The sequence below is a fragment of the Galeopterus variegatus genome, unplaced genomic scaffold (genome assembly GCF_000696425.1).
Source record: "Galeopterus variegatus unplaced genomic scaffold, G_variegatus-3.0.2 Scaffold12880, whole genome shotgun sequence".
In the NCBI taxonomy this organism is placed as follows: domain Eukaryota; kingdom Metazoa; phylum Chordata; class Mammalia; order Dermoptera; family Cynocephalidae; genus Galeopterus; species Galeopterus variegatus.
In genome coordinates, this window is record NW_007738991.1 from 7,075 (window position 1) to 23,544 (window position 16,470).

At 34.2% G+C, this 16,470-nt stretch overlaps 1 long non-coding RNA gene across 1 annotated transcript; it reads right to left on the bottom strand.

The window, feature by feature from the left end:
• Positions 1-808: 808 nt before the first annotated feature.
• LOC103581360 lies at positions 809-11,831 on the bottom strand. The gene is made up of 3 exons (XR_549655.1): positions 11,745-11,831; positions 1,854-1,988; positions 809-1,240 (listed from the first exon to the last, which is right to left on the bottom strand). It is a non-coding gene; the product is annotated as an uncharacterized LOC103581360 (long non-coding RNA).
• Between the last annotated feature and the right edge of the window lie 4,639 nt (positions 11,832-16,470).

The window sequence follows — 16,470 nt, forward strand, 5'->3', positions numbered from 1 at the left end:
ATAAAGAACTACTACTTACCCTTATCAGACTACCAAATTGTTTTAAAGCTTTACAGAAGCAGAAACTGATATATAAATTAAGAAAGCAAGTGCACCAGAATTCAGTTCTCTAAATAGCACAGTCATTCTCTGATTGTGCACAAATAGACAACATATTTCCTTAAATACCTGCAATGAACTGATTTCCATACTCAGAAAGATATATCTTTCTCCCCTAACTTAAATATTCATGTACATATGCATACATACACACACACATCCATCCATACTATATACACACACACAAACACACATAGCCACACACAGTATATATATGTTAAACAGCTATATACGTGTACATGTGCTTATATATATTATATAGTCTTTTTATGTGCACAGAGAGACTACCATGTTTACCAGCACTAAAATTGTTTCTGGCCTTTTCAATAAAATCAGTGATAAAAGAGAAACCTGCAATTTAATGGAGAAAAAAATAAGCAAAAGCCATATGAAGACAAAAGGGAATGCCACAAAAATGTATTATTTTGAAAAAAAACGATCAAAAGGATATAAGAACATTATAAAGACTGGAACTTTTATCTTCTATATAAATAAAATTTTACTATGAATAAGGTACTTTTAGCCAAAGAAAGCACCATCTTAGAAACACATTAGTGATTTTAACTGTTTTGTGTTTTTTACATTTTATTTTTTTAAAAACCTATGAAATACAGTCATAAAACTATATTAAAATGAACTCTAATTATATTTATAAATTTAAACCTTAATTGAAAAAAGTTAAAACCCATGATTCCAAATATGCTTTTCAAAACACATTTTATTTCAAAATGCAATAGCCTTTATTTTTTAATGATTACATTTTAGGATAACTATTTGAAGTCAGTTTCCTGCTTTGCAACATCAATTTTTAAAAAGCTGTGGGTCTTAACTGAAAGAATATAAATTAATGCTAGTCCCCATTCGTGGATTTGAATATGTAACTTGTTATTTAAAGAAAATAACATGTTTTAAACTTCGTATAAGAAGTTAGATCCAAAATAGCAGTGTGGATTCTATTCTCATTGTATACCTTTACTTTTGCATCAATGCTATATTTTTCTTTTCTCCAATGTGCTTCCTGCTTCCTCAGTTTCTCCAGGTCATTTAGCAGGTCAGCACAGTGGGTACTTAATTTTTCATTTTCCTCTTCCAGATTTTTTATAACCAGTCTGTTTTGTTCTTCTTTATTCTGCACACACTCCTTAGTGTCCCGTAGAACAGTACCACAAGGGCCGATAAACAAAACAACAACAAAAAAAAGGTGAGAACCAACCAGCAAATATAAACTGTACAGTTTTACCCTCACAGCAGCTTCTTCTATATTTGATGGCCAAGGTCACCTGTGTACTTTTATTGGCCTCTTTTCATGCAGGTGGATGGGTCATATTTTTTCACTGGATGACAGCTTTGATGAGTACACATTTGCAAAGAGCCCATTAATTGATCAAGCTGCCTTTGATGCTGTCCCCAGCTATTTTTGAGACCCACACAGACATATCCTCCCAGACCTGGGTTTTATCAATTAATAATGCCAGTCCCATCAGAATCTAATTACAAGAAGCCACATATTCACACTCCTACTTTCTTAGCTCCATTTCCATCATTAACTATTTATCTGAAAGTTATAAAGCTTGGAGTCCTAGCTTTAAAGCATCTTTATCAGAGTTTTTGCATGCCAGAAAACTGTATGGTACAGCAGGGCCTAAGGCAATTTTTCCTCCAAGCCTGTCACTTTCTGTGCCACAAAGGCTGTCAAAGCTTAAAGCAGTACTTCAAAGCAACAGTCCTATAAAACTATGTGCAAGTGGACAAACCTTAACTTCTTGACTTTTATCTTTAAATTTCTCCTGCAAGTCATTGAATTCTTTCCTTAAGAACGCATTTTCTTCATCGCCTGCAATCTTCCGTTTTACAAGGTCATTTATTTCCTGTTTTAAAACTGATTCTCTCTGTGGAAAAAAAATTTAAATTATTGGTAAGCTGGTATATCTAAGAAAAAAAATATTTTAAAAACTTTAGGTTTTGATTGCTAATGTTAAGATTATATAACTTTCATAATAATGTCTATCATCATAACCCTTACTTCCTGTGACATGCCCATGGATTTTCAACTAAAATGAGCAAGTATGGTGCCTATTTATTTAAGATGAAGAAAACATACAAACTGGACACTAGATGTTAAGCCATATTCAGAAAGCAAATTTTCAGAATTAGGTGTGTAACAGGAGAAAAACAAAATTTTACAAAATATTCAAATTAAGAGAAAATGCATATATAGCTAAAATAAGAATTTCTGGTTTTGTTTTGTTTTGTTTTACCACTCCTGCCCTCCACCTAAGATAAGAATTTCTTACACTCTTATTTAAATGTCATTTGGAAGAAAACTTTTTAGAACTACAACTATGGTTTTGCTAGGGCATAAATAATTTTAAATAAAAAACAGCAAGTTTGTTTTGGTACTAAAAACATCTTGCTCTGTAGAAAAATATATTCATAATACTGACTGCCATAATTTTTAACTGAATATTCTTCTCAGCTGCCAGAGATTCCCTAAATGATACCATTGGTGGATGTATCCATGACTCAATTCTTAGTTTCCCTCTTTTTACAGCTTTTCATTGTGAAAATTTACGCCCTCTCTTGGCTTCTATACTTATTTGTCTGAAAATCTATCTAATCTATAATCTAACCCTGTCTCCCAATCACCAATCTCACATTTCTAACTTTCTATACAATATCTCCACAGTTGGATTGTCTGCTGCTACCTCAAACTAGTACTCTAAAACCTATATCCATATCCTGATACTATCTCTTTCCTAAAATTCTTCAAATTAAACTTCTTCAACTTTTGTCAATCCATCCACTTTTTCAACGAATATATTTTTTTTTATCATAAACCAGTTGATTATACATATCTGCGGGGTACAGAGTTGTATATCATTACCTGTGTGCAGTATGTGACCTAAAATTCTTCAAATTAAACTTCTTCAACTTTTGTCAATCCATCCACTTTTTCAACGAATATATTTTTTTTATCATAAACTAGTTGATTATACATATCTGCGGGGTACAGAGTTGTATATCATTACCTGTGTGCAGTATGTGATGCTCAGATCAGGATAATTAGTATATTGAACATTATACAATGTAATTGTTTTTCATGGGCCTTTAACAATTCAACTAATATTTATTGTGTACTATCTTGCCTGACAGGCTTATTTGAAGCCTTCAAGTCAGACTCAACAGTGCCATCCGTCTGACAACCAAGAGGCAGACATATCAAGATAGAAACATTTTCTTTTGGAAGTAATATGTTCAGTAGAAACCGACCTTTATTCCATCTCTGATCTATCACTGATGTTGATCCCTAAATATAAATTTATTTTGTACTCCCATATTTACTCCTTATCAAACCCTCTCCAAAGGACTTGAGGATAAAGTGAAAATGATTCATAGATAGAATGAAAAGTGGGTTGAATTTAATAGTGAGGACATCTCCTATGTTCTAATTTTTAAAGCTATAATGTTAATTGTTAACTTTTTATTTCTACTTAAAATATTTTAGACACTGAATATATACAAAAATAATCTGTGATAAGTGTGCAAAGAATAGAAAATAAAAGGGGTAGCCCTGTATCCACCACCATCCAGCTAAGAAACACAAATCTGCCATTATCTTTGAAGTCTCTTATCCTCTCCAGGGGTAACCACTATCCTGAAACTTTGGTTCATAACTTTCTCTTGCTTTTCTTTATAGTTTGAAGACATACATATCTGTGTTTAATACATTCTATGGTTTAGCTTATCTTTTAACTTAATGTAAATTAAATCATACTACACATATAAGGGTACGTCAAAAAGTTGATGGAAAAATAGAGTTAAAAGATAATACGAATCTTTCCATGGACTTTTGAAGTATTCTCATATTCTGTGACTTGCCATTTTTGCTCAATATATGCTCCTAAATCCATGTATATTGATGGATGTACTGCAGTTCAATTACCTTGGTGTACAGTATTATTCCATTATATAAAAACCATATATTTATCCATTTGTCAGTATATATTTCAGCTGTTTCCCATTTGAGAGAAAGGGGTATACAAAAAATGTTGCTATCAATACTCTTAAGCATGTCTCCAGATATACATGAGCAAGAATTTCTCCCAAGTAGTATTTTCAAACTACAGATTGCAGTCTAGTAATCAGTCATTAAATCACTTTAGTCATCACAATCAGAATTTTTAAAAAATGAATAGAGGGCCGACCCCGTGGCGCACTCGAGAGAGTGCGGCACTGGGAGCGCAGCAGTGCTCCCGCTGCAGGTTCGGATCCTATATAGGGATGGCCAGTTGCGATCCCCTTACCGGTCACAAAAAAGACAAAAAAAAATGAATAGAATAGAAAATATCAAAGTGATATGCACAAATTCTTAGCAAAAAATGCCCATAAAACATTAAATTTATGAAACAAGCAGACACATTACATAAATTAAAATACTTCCTAAAACTTTTGTGTTTAATTTCAGATTTTTATTATATTTAAATATTATTAGATTCACATTTAATATAAGCATTGCTATATGTTTACTTTTACTATACACTGTAAGGACAACTAATAATATGAAATTTTTATTTCATGTGTATATACTGGGTCATGAAATAAAATGTACTTTTTCAGTTTGGGAATCATTAATAAAAGTTTGAAAAACACTTCTCTAGATTATATATACTTAGAGGTGAAACTGCTAAGTCACAGGCTATAAGCATTTCAAGAATACCCATCACCCCACATTCCCCCCAACACAACTCTCAGGCTTGGAAATTTTTCAAAAATCCAGTAGATATAAATGGCACCTTGATATAGTTTTTAATTTTCATTTCTTCTTTTAATTATTAGGCCATATCAAAATGTGTCTGATACCAATCAAACAGCATAAAAATGAATGCATAAAAATGGCATATCTACAATTCAGTCCATTTTTCTACTCTCTTTCTACTTTCTACTCCATCTAAGTCTAATCCTCCTTCAAGAGTCAACTTCCACCTCCTCCATGAGAGCGTCCCAAACTATCCTAGTTTAGAATTTTGTAATTCCTGCCATTTCTAAATTTCTTTATTGCCTTTATTATTTGACACATAACATACTACCTAGGTCTTGCTAATTATCTCTCTATACACTCAAACTGTCTCCCAAACTAGATTAGTAAATGTTTATGGATGACACTCACACTGAATGATAAAGTCAATGATGTGAACATTAAGACTTAATAAAATAACCATAGGCCTATCATTTGAAAGGAGAAATGACAAAACTTGAGCATCCCTTGTCTACTCTGGAGATTATTTAGACACTAGGAAAGACAAACACTTACCAATTGACTTAAATTTTAGAAGGGTTTTCCCATTAAAGTGAGCTAAACTAACAGGCACTAATAATATGAACAACATCAATAATAAATCCTTTCATGACAATTATTTAACAATTTAAATTTTGGCATTTGAGTGAACTTAGTAATTCACAAGGACAAGCACAGACCTAACTTACAAATAAAAAAGCACAATGTGAGAAATTGGCTAACCAAAACTATCATAATCTGATAACTAGTTTGACTAATTTGATATTATATTGTATAATCATTAAAGTAATAAGTTAGACAAAGGTGCAGTCCCAACAGAAAAGGACTGATAAATTAAACTGAAAAATTTGTAAAAGTTTGTATAATTAAACATATTTTCCTAATAAAATATAGCCTCAATGATCTACTTTACTTTTTATAGAAAAGGACTGATAAATTAAACTGAAAAATTTGTAAAAATTTGTATAATTAAACATATTTTCCTAATAAAATATAGCCTCAATGATCTACTTTACTTTTTATTTATTTATTTTTTTCCCCTTTTTGTCTTTTTTACTGACCGGTAACGGGATCACAACCCTCGGTGTCGCGCCCCTACCGGGGACCGGCAACGGGATCGCAACCCTCGGTGTTGCACCGGCACCGCACTCAGCCAGTGAGCAGGAACTGGTCTCCACGTGGGATCCGAACCCTCGGCGGGAGCACCGCCACACTCTCAAGCGGCGCACTCTCCAGTGCGCCACCGGACCAGCCCTCAATGATCTACTTTAAATGAAAGCACAAATATACACATATAGTTAAAGTTTATTTTAAAATTTAGGTGTATGAAACTTTTGCAAAAACCTTTCTGGATAGAGTAGAATAATTCTTAATGGTCTGGCTTGAATTAACATTAAAAAAGCAAACAGAACTCAGAGAAACCACAATACATAAAGGGTGACATGAGAAAGTATGTCTGGAACAAATAATTTATTATGGATAAGCCATGAAATGAATAATTCAAATCATGGTCAAGAGAAGTCTATACAGTAAGAAGAGACTAACAGTGAGTATGAAGGAGGAAAAAAATGGGTAAAGGAGGGCCAGCCCGTGGTTCACTTGGGAGAGTGTGGTGCTGATAACACCAAGGCCGCAGGTTCAGATCCCTATATAGGGATGGCCGGTTAGCTCACTTGGGAGAGCGGGGTGCTGACAACACCAAGTCAAGGGTTAAGATCCCCTTACCAGTCATCTTAAAAAAAAAAAAAAAAATGGGCAGAAGGGGTGGGAGCATAAGACCTAAAACTCTACAAGGAAATACCTGAGCATAGTTAATTTTTTTTTTTATACTGACCTACTTTCAAAATGAACATGAAAGTTTTGATAAAAAACAAAGAATCAATGAAGCCACACAATTAAACAATGCTAAATGGAGAAAGGGGAAGGAGTAAGAGAACTAATTGCAAGAACCAAAATTTATTTCTGAGCTTCCTAGAAAATAAGGGAGACAGGAAATTAAAGAGCAATCAGCATCTAATTAAATGTAATATACTAGGTTATCAGAAGTCATGTTATCTAATACAATACTAGAAGGGGAATTTATTACATGACTTATGTTATACCTAATAGTGATAAAGCTAAAACACAGTCTTACCAAAAGAAGTTGTATGAAAATCCTTCACACTATTATCAATAAAATATGTTATAACATTAGATTACTCTTCTATGGAAGTTCTTCTGCAATCAGCTAAAAAAAAATAGCACTGCATGTATGCCTAGTAATTTGACTAAATACATAAAGACTTAAATAAGCTAAAAGAATTGTCATTCTGATTGTTACTTTATTCCACAGGCCATAAATCTTGAAAATTAAGAGCTATTTAATATTACTCAGTGGAACAACAAAAATTCAGTGGAGGGGCTTCCAGTTTCCAGTACAACATGTAAGGAACTTGGAAGTCATCTCTCCAATTCGCACAAGAAAAAAGCTGAACAAACTGAAAATCAACAACTCTTCTTAGATCCATCAGAGAACAGAGATCATTGGACAAACCAATATGCTCAAAATTGAAGAGACAGATGACAGATACACAGAATAACAATTCACCAAAGCAGAATCCCAGAGGAGAAAACTCCATGGGAATCAATACCAGGGGAGGAAAACCCAGTCTGTAATTGATGAATTACTGGAGGATCAGTGTGGACAAGTTTGAGAGCTAAAAACTCCAAAAGAGCCAAATCTTGGGAGTGCCCCCACATTTTTACAGGTTGTACAAGAGCCCTGTCAGGTTGTCAGAGACAAGATCAGAGAAAAATCCCTTCCTGCTTCCAGCAAGAGGAGGGAGAAAGTAGCCATTTTTAAACAAACTCATAGTATTCTTTTCTTCTTATCAAAGTCTACACTCAAGAGAAACTATTTTACCAGTGCCCAGCCTAATGGGGTTTTACCAGAGCCTAAACAACCTGAGGAAGGAAAATACCCAACTCCAGCACCCTCTAGCTTTCTTATCTCTCTTAAGGGGGCCAGAAAACAAAACAAAACAAAACAAAACTGAGAAGTACTTGTGAAGGCCAAAGTCAGGTGCACAAGCTCACTAAAAGACTGAGACCTAATCGTAACACGGTCGAATGCTTCCCCCCACTTCCCACTACACCTCATAACCACATCAATAGGGCTCCTGTATATTAAAAGAGTAATACAACTGAAAAAATATGCATCTCAGAGAACATTTAAGAAGATTCCAGAGAAACTTAAATAAAAAAACAAGGACACCAGAGAAAAGTTTCACCTCTAACACGGAGAGCTATGGCAAACAATAGACACAGACTAACCGCTAGCCGGATAAACATAAAACCACCCACGAAAGGATTATTTACCTCAGTTCTTTTTACCCATTGTTAAATTTTATGTGTCAATTTGGTAGGCCATGGTACTCATGGTACCCCTCTTTGATGAAATACCAGACTAGATGTTGTTGCAAAAGTATTTTTTAGTTGTGATTAACATTTAAGTTAGTGAATTTTTAAGTAAAGCAGGTTTCCTTCCATAATGTGGGTTGGCCTCACTCAATCAGTTAAAAGCCTTAAGAAAAAAACTTATGGTCCTTGCAAAAGTATTTTTTAGTTGTGATTAACATTTAAGTTAGTGAATTTTTAAGTAAAGCAGGTTTCCCTCCATAATGTGGGTTGGCCTCACTCAATCAGTTAAAAGCCTTAAGAAAAAAACTTATGGTCCCCAGAGAAGGATGGAATTCTCCCTCCAGACGGCCTTAGGATTTGTGCTGCGACATCAACTCTTCTCTTGGTCTCCATTTCACTGGTTTGCCCTGCAGAATTTGGACTTGCCAGCCCACAACTGCATGAGCCAATGACATAATAAATCAGTCAACCTCTCTCTCTCTCTCCTTCCCTAAACTGTCACATTTCTTCATTCCTTTCCATCACTTTGTCAGAATTCAGTGATCTCTTAAAATTTCATATAATATCCCCCTGTACTGCTTTCTAAAATTATTTAAAACTTCATGACTACTGAATTTAATGTCTTTTTCCACAACTCCACCCTTTTTGTAGCACTTTTCGTTGACCATTTTGCTTCTTAAAACTCCCCTTTCGCAGTTTGTAGGATTTTGTATTGTACATCTCTCTACTTCCCTAAACAATCTTTTTGTCTCTTTTATTAAAATTTGCCCTTCCCCTTACTCATCAATAACATTAGTAAATTATCTTGTTCTCAAAATTCTCACTGTTTAAAGTCTTCCCTCTAACTATAACATTAAATATCTACATCTCAAGGTCAAAACTCCCTTGCAAGGGTCAGATCCATGCTTTCAAAAGTTTGCTAAAAATCTCTGAATGGAATTCCCAGCAATAACTAAAACAACAACTATCTAAAAAGAAGCTCAAAAACCTTACCCTCAAAACATATAAACATATAAACAAATAAAACATGTTTTATTTCCTGATGATAATCCTCTTTCTAATAATAATGTTACTGTTCTTCTGGTTTCTCCAGGCTGAAAACCTAACAGTCACTTTCAAATTACTGTCAAACTCCTATGCTTACATTTACATACATTTAATCCCTGCAAACCTAATAATCCGTATCCACGCCAGTATTCTTAAACTATAAAATAACCTCCTAACAGATATTCCAACATAACATTGGTCTTATCCCAGCATACACTCCTATATATTATCTCTGAAACAAACCATAAATTTCAACATTACCCAAACATACCCTACACTCTTATCTTCATGCATTTTGCCTAGTGTTCACCCTGGGCAAATCCTTTTACAATCCCTACCTATTAAAACCTGTTTGAAAACTTCAAGACCCCTTCACTGAATTTAATCTCTCCTTCATTTGAATCTTTGTAGCATTCTGTTTGTGACTCTCTCATGGAACATTCAACAATATTAAGTGAGCATCTGTTAGGAGGCAGGCAATGTAGTAAATATTAGGCACTAAGCATACAAAGGTCAATAATAGAGAAATAGTCCCACCCTCATAGAACCTATAAACTAGTGTAGGAGAATATGGTTATTTGCATTTTATTTTTAATCCCACCCTACAACTCAGAGATTTAAAAATCATTAAAGAACTGTAACTGAATTTTCCACAAAACCATCACAGGATAATGTATACATTTAATACAATATTTTGTTGAATCTAACTAAAAACATACCTTATAGAAAGTTATAACCATTACTGAACAAAAATTTACATGATTTAGGCTAAAAAAAAAAGTGGGGCCCTAAAAAATAAGTAATTGCTCTTGTGGGATATAAAATAGTAAATTAATGAAATAATCTCTATGTAGGGAAGAGGAAGCAGAAAGAGAATTTATCAAAGAAAAAAGAAAAATGCATTGTCATTTACAAAAGTCAATATTTCTTAATCATATGCTATATAGTTATCAAGCAGGAAAACTCAAGAGCATTCAGTAAAGCATTGCAAATTTAACACCAAAGGATATTAAAAAGAGTGCCAAAACCCATTCTCCTTCTCCATAGAATAGAATTGTAACAGAAGAAAAGACTGCTCAGCCTGGATCTACATTTTCCCAACCCCCTTGAATCTTGGGGTGGCCATATGACTAGTTTTTCTAAATGAACTGTGACTGCAAATACTGTTTGCCATATTGGGTCATAAGGTTGTATTTATTAGGCAGCTTAGCTTAGTCCAATTAATACACCTGGCACACAACAATATTTACCTATCTCAGAATGCATTTCGATATTATTTGATAGTCAGGTGGCAAATACAACTGTTTCTTTCCAGAACAAATGGACCGACATGTTACTTTTAAAAACTAACCATTATAATACCAATTATGACATTTCCTACAAGGAAAACACAACTTTGGAGAAGGTATAAATCTCAAATTCATGTCATATTGGAATTTATACTCCATTTTAAAAAGAATTTATATGGATCTAAAGAATGAAAACATAATTGAACCTCTTATCTAAGTAAACTTCCACTTCTAGTCCTTTAATAAAACAACTTTATGATAACCAACCTTAAATCAAAGTTCTCATGACACTTTAATTGGTTAGGAAGGAAACAGATTCCAAAGTCACAAGAGCATAGTCGCCAAAAAGGTACCTCCATTTAACTCAGAATAATTATAGTTAATTTAGCCCATAATGAACATTTGGCTATAAAATTAATTTAAGTACTATATAATGATATCGGCCATTCTTACAATAAATTTCTTTCACTCATATTTTTAAAACGTTTATATCTTGAAAATGGTTCCTGGAAGCACTGGCCACACACTTTTTGCAGTGATAATATAATGATTATATAATCACCTGTAATTTTACATATATAATCATATTTAATTGTATAATTGACTGATTATAAGCAAAAGATAGAATTGTACTAATTCGAAAGTAGAATCATCCCAGTTATACTATTGATCTTTTCTAAAAATGAAACCATCTGAAAACTTAAAAAGTTTCAGCAGTGAATAACTGATAATAATATAAGGGTACTTCAAAAAGTTCATGGAAAGATTCATATAAACATTTAATTCTATTTTTCCACAAACTTTTTGAAGTACTCTTGTAAAAGACAAAATTCAACAAAACAATGAATAATAACTATACTACTATAAAACTATAACATTATCTAAGAGTTTTAATGCATAAACATAGTAGCATATCAATTCAGAAAACAAACAGGTTTACAAACAAAGTATGATAATGAATATGACTAGAGTGATTTTGAAAAAGTAATGCTTTAACATAATGACCCTGGTATTCTTAATAAATATTATTGTAAAAAATAATCTTAAATAATTTTAAAGATCTGCTACCTGAATCTGCTATAGTAATTTTTAATATTTTTTATCAAAACACCAACCTGTTCCAATTCTTGTATTTTAGTATCCTTGACTTGCAGAATTTCTAGAACTTTTCTGTCTTTAGCTTCAGATTTCTGTTTTTCTCTACAAATGAAAAATATATATATTAAGCTTATTAGTCATAATTGGTAGCTAATCCTTTAAATTTTGATATCTTGTTCATGAACATCACTTTAAAATATAGAAAATTAAATCATCTTGTGTTGACAGCCTTTTCAGAATTAATCAGAATCCATATGGCAAGTGACAGCAACTTACAACTACTCACAACTAAGACAACTTCATAGTAAAAGTACAGTTTAGTTTCCAGATTTAGATATATTATTTTAAAAATATGTAAAACATGGTTTAACCTTAATTGCAATAACCATAATGTCATCATTTCAAAATAATTAACAAGTAAATATGTTCTTGTTAATACAAGCATTTTATACACACAAGTATATTAAGGATAAAATACTACCATTTAAAAAATAAGATTCTCAAAAGAGAGAGCCAGAGATTTACTAATAATCAATATCCCATGTCTAGAATTTTTGCATTTCTGACACCTTCCTATACATTTCTAGCCTCTGAGAACACTATTAACTAAACTAAACTAAATGGTAATTGTATAAACATACAACCCATACTTCCCTGGGAAACAGAAAAATACAACACTTGTAAATAATGATTATCTTCTAAAAATAAACAAATATGGTTTTAACAAAGAAAAGGAGAGGAAGGTAAAGGAAGGAACAAAGGTCTGAAGAGACTAAATAATCAGGCTGACACTGGTCAGTTCACACCATAAATGGAGGGAAATTTATTAGAACACTGATAGACACTGATATATATATATATATATATATATATTTTAAACTTTAAAAATAGGTAAAATAAATCGAAATCTGTGCCTAAATCACTCATGAATCATATACTGCACAGATAAGGAAGAAGGACAGAACCCTCACTTGAGAAAGAATGAAATGCAGCAAAGGGCCTTTAGAAAGCACAAATGGCTATCAGAAGTTAGCATAAATAAGTTCACACTTGAGGCTCCCTCTCTTCTCTAAATATATAGTACTAATAGAAAAACAGAAAAAAAATAAAGAGAAATAGCTATTTCTCTAAAGATCACAGACTAAACAGAAATACAAAACTATGAACAGGGATGAAGCTGCTATTTGCTGTCCTCCAGATTCAGAAGCAGACTAAGGCAGAAAAGAGCTTCTTTTCTGGGGATAATAGGGAATAAAAGTGCCTTGCTCAATATGTAGCACAGCCAGGCTCTGGAGTGGGCTCCTAATTCATGAAAGGAGGCTGTAAAAAGTTTCTGCCCACTCTTGCCTGGAACTTAAGGCTTATATTAAAGTCTAGAGGCCCCCTCCACCTGGAAGCAGGCAAAAGAGCATGTTCAAGGGTCCTAGGCAAGGAGCTGAAGGCAGTATCCTCCACCCAAAAGCAGGCAACAGAGCAGGCTGAAAATACCACTTCTGCACAGGTGGCCCACCACAGCCACCGAAAAAGCAGCTCAACGCCACAGCAGCAGCCACAGCCACCGTGCAGGCAGCCCACTGGATACTCAACTGCACTGACACAAGGAGAGTCACCAGCAGAGATCAGAAAAAGTAGTTTGCTCTACTTTTTCTATTTTCTTAAGGTAGAAGTTTACATTACTGATTTGAGATTTTTCTTATTTTTAATATAGGTGTCTACAATTGTAAATTTTCCTCTAAGCACTGCATGAGCCCTGCATCTTATAAATTTTGATATGTTGAGCCTTGATCTTTACTTCAAAGTACTCTCAAATTTCTCTATGATTTTTTTTTACCCATTATTTAATTAGGAGAGTGTTAATTTCCACACATTTGTGAGTTTTCTGAATTTCCTTCTGTTACTGTTGTCAAGGAACATATTTTCTATGATCTTAGTCATTAAAAAAATAAAAAACAAAAAATTTAAGAGTTCATCGAAAGATGTCCATTATCTTTCAGTTCGACTTATCCATGAACTTTCTGAAGTGCTCTTGTGTTTACATTCTGTTTTACTGATTTTTCATACTATTTATGTTGCTAAACTTAGATATTTAATTTCTGTTCTTGATTTTTTTTTTTTCCTTTTTTGTCTTTTTCATGACCGGTAACAGGATCGCAACCCTCGGTGTCGCACCCACACCGCGCTCAACCAGTGAGCAGACCGGTCTCTATATGGGATCCGAACCCGCGGCCTTGGTGTTATCAGCACCACACTCTCCCGAGTGAGCCACGGGCCCGCCCCAGGTTTGTTTTGTTTTGTTTTGTTTTTTTAAAGATGGGAAATAAATAGCATGTGTGTATGCTAACAAGAATGATCCAGGACAGTGAAGGATAGTGATGATGTAGGAGAGAGAAGAAAGAACTGCAGAGTGACATCCTTGAGCCCTTGAGGTTTTAGTGTACACATAGTAAGTTTGGCCTTAGATGCGAGTATAAACAGTTCTTCCAAGAAATAAAAAGAGAATATGAGTACAGATTCATATATGTTGGTAGATGTGGTTATGGGAAGGAGTAAAAGCTCTCTTTTAAGAGTTCCTATTTTCTCAGCAGTGTAGGAAGCAAGGATATCCATCAGCTGAAAGTAAGAATAGGAAAACAAGCATTGGAAGTTGAGAAGAGAGGAACCATAAAATATTCTAGGATACTGGGATGGTAAGTGGGCCTGAAAAAAACAGGTTGGCTACCAGGCAGTACTAAGGACCACTTGAAGTCAGTAGTTGTAAGTTTATGTAAGACCAGTGTCATCATGGATTGGGGTTTTTCTCCAGTCGTGTTTAGCCATGTGGATGTAGGCACACAGTAGTAGCTGGTATAAACCATGTGGAAAATTTTGCAAACATATGGATTATGACTACCTTTTTTTTTTAACTATTTGCACTTTATCCTACTTTATTATTTTGCTATTTTCTATTCACCATGCATTAATAGTACATTTAATGCATAATCACAATCCACTGTCTTCAACTGGGCTTTCTTTTCATTTGTGTTTCTTTTATTAACAGTGAAATTTTACACCTTTCAGAAATTGATGCCCCCTTTTATTTTCTGTTTTTCCATTGCCTATTAATCTACCTACTATCTTATATTTTAGTGTTTTTTATTGATTTACAAAACTATTTTATGTTAATAATATATAACCTTTACCTATCATTAGTCACTAATATATAATCTCAAATTATCACTTGAATCTTTACCTTACAATTATAAAATTATCAATATTGCAAAAGAGCACTAAATCTATTGGAGATATAGACAACCCTCAACTTAATGATGGTTCGGTTTACAATTTTTCAACTTTATGATGGTGCTAAAGCAATAAGCATTCAGTAGAAACCATACTTTGAATTAAAGATTTTGATCTTTTCCTGGGCTACAACACGCTGTACGATGTTCTCTTATGATGCTGGGCCACGGTAGAAACCACAGCTCTCAGCCACACAGTCATGAGGGTAAACAACCAATACTTGGTATCTTCCTAAAGAACACTGTGCCTGCTAAACCATCAAGTGTCAATGCCCCAGTGCCTTCTACCAGCTATTCTTGAGCATCATTAAAAGAGAGAGAAATTAATGATGCTGTCGCTTTAGCATACCTACCATCCAACAATTAATTTTAGTTCAATGCTTCAAACATTCTTCAGGCCTTGTGTGCTTTCAGTTGTGTACGTTAATGGTGAATATCCATGCAACCATTCTGTTTTTCATGTTCAGTACAGTATTTGATAAATTACATGAGATATTCAACACTTCATTATAAAATAGGTTTTGTGTTAGATAATTTTGCCCAACTGTAGGGTAATATAACTGTTCAAGCACATTTAGTGTAGGCTAGGGAAGCTATGATGTTCAGTAGGCTAGGTGTATCAAATGCATTTTCAACTTAATGATATTTTCAATTTATGAAGGGTTTATTAGGATGTAACCCCAACCTAAATTGAGGAGCATCTATAAAAATGACCAAATCCCAAAGGGGAGAGTTTACCCAGGAACAAAGACCCAGGTCAAGAAAGCCAAAGCATTAATTCCAGTCAGAAATTCCCTCTGTAAGTTCCTTTCTGGATATACCATGAATCTATTGTTAACTTTCCAGAAATTACTTTAATTCACAGGATTAGAGTCTTTCTAATCCACTCTTCTGCAATAAGCATAAGACTCCCACTATTGTCAAAATAAATTCTGGTGGTCCTTCTAAATAAGATAAGAATAAAACTAGACTATATGCCACAAAACCCAAACAAGAGCATTATTCCAGCTTGCAAATGATCTTTATACTAAAGTGATTATCTCCTGTGACACAGGATGTACGTAGGCTCACTCACAGTCTGAGAACAGTGATTCTCAAAGTGTAGGCTGCCAGGGCACCAGCATCACCTAGGTTAGAAATGCAAGTTATGGGCCGGCCCGGTGGCACACTGCTTAAGTGCGCCGCTTGGGAAGTGCGGCGGCACTCCCGCCAAGGGTTCGGATCCCACATACAGACCAGTTCCCGCTCACTGGCTGAGCGAGGCACGGGAGCAACACCGAGGGCTGCGATCCCGTTGCCGGTCCCGGTCCGGTACGGGGGCGACACTGAGGGTTGCGATCCATTGCCGAACATGGAAAAAGACAAAAAAAAACAAACAAAAAAAGATGCTATGGACTAAATGTTTGTGTTCCCCAAAATTCATATGTTGAAGTCCTAATCCCCAATGTGATGTTATTTGGAGGGT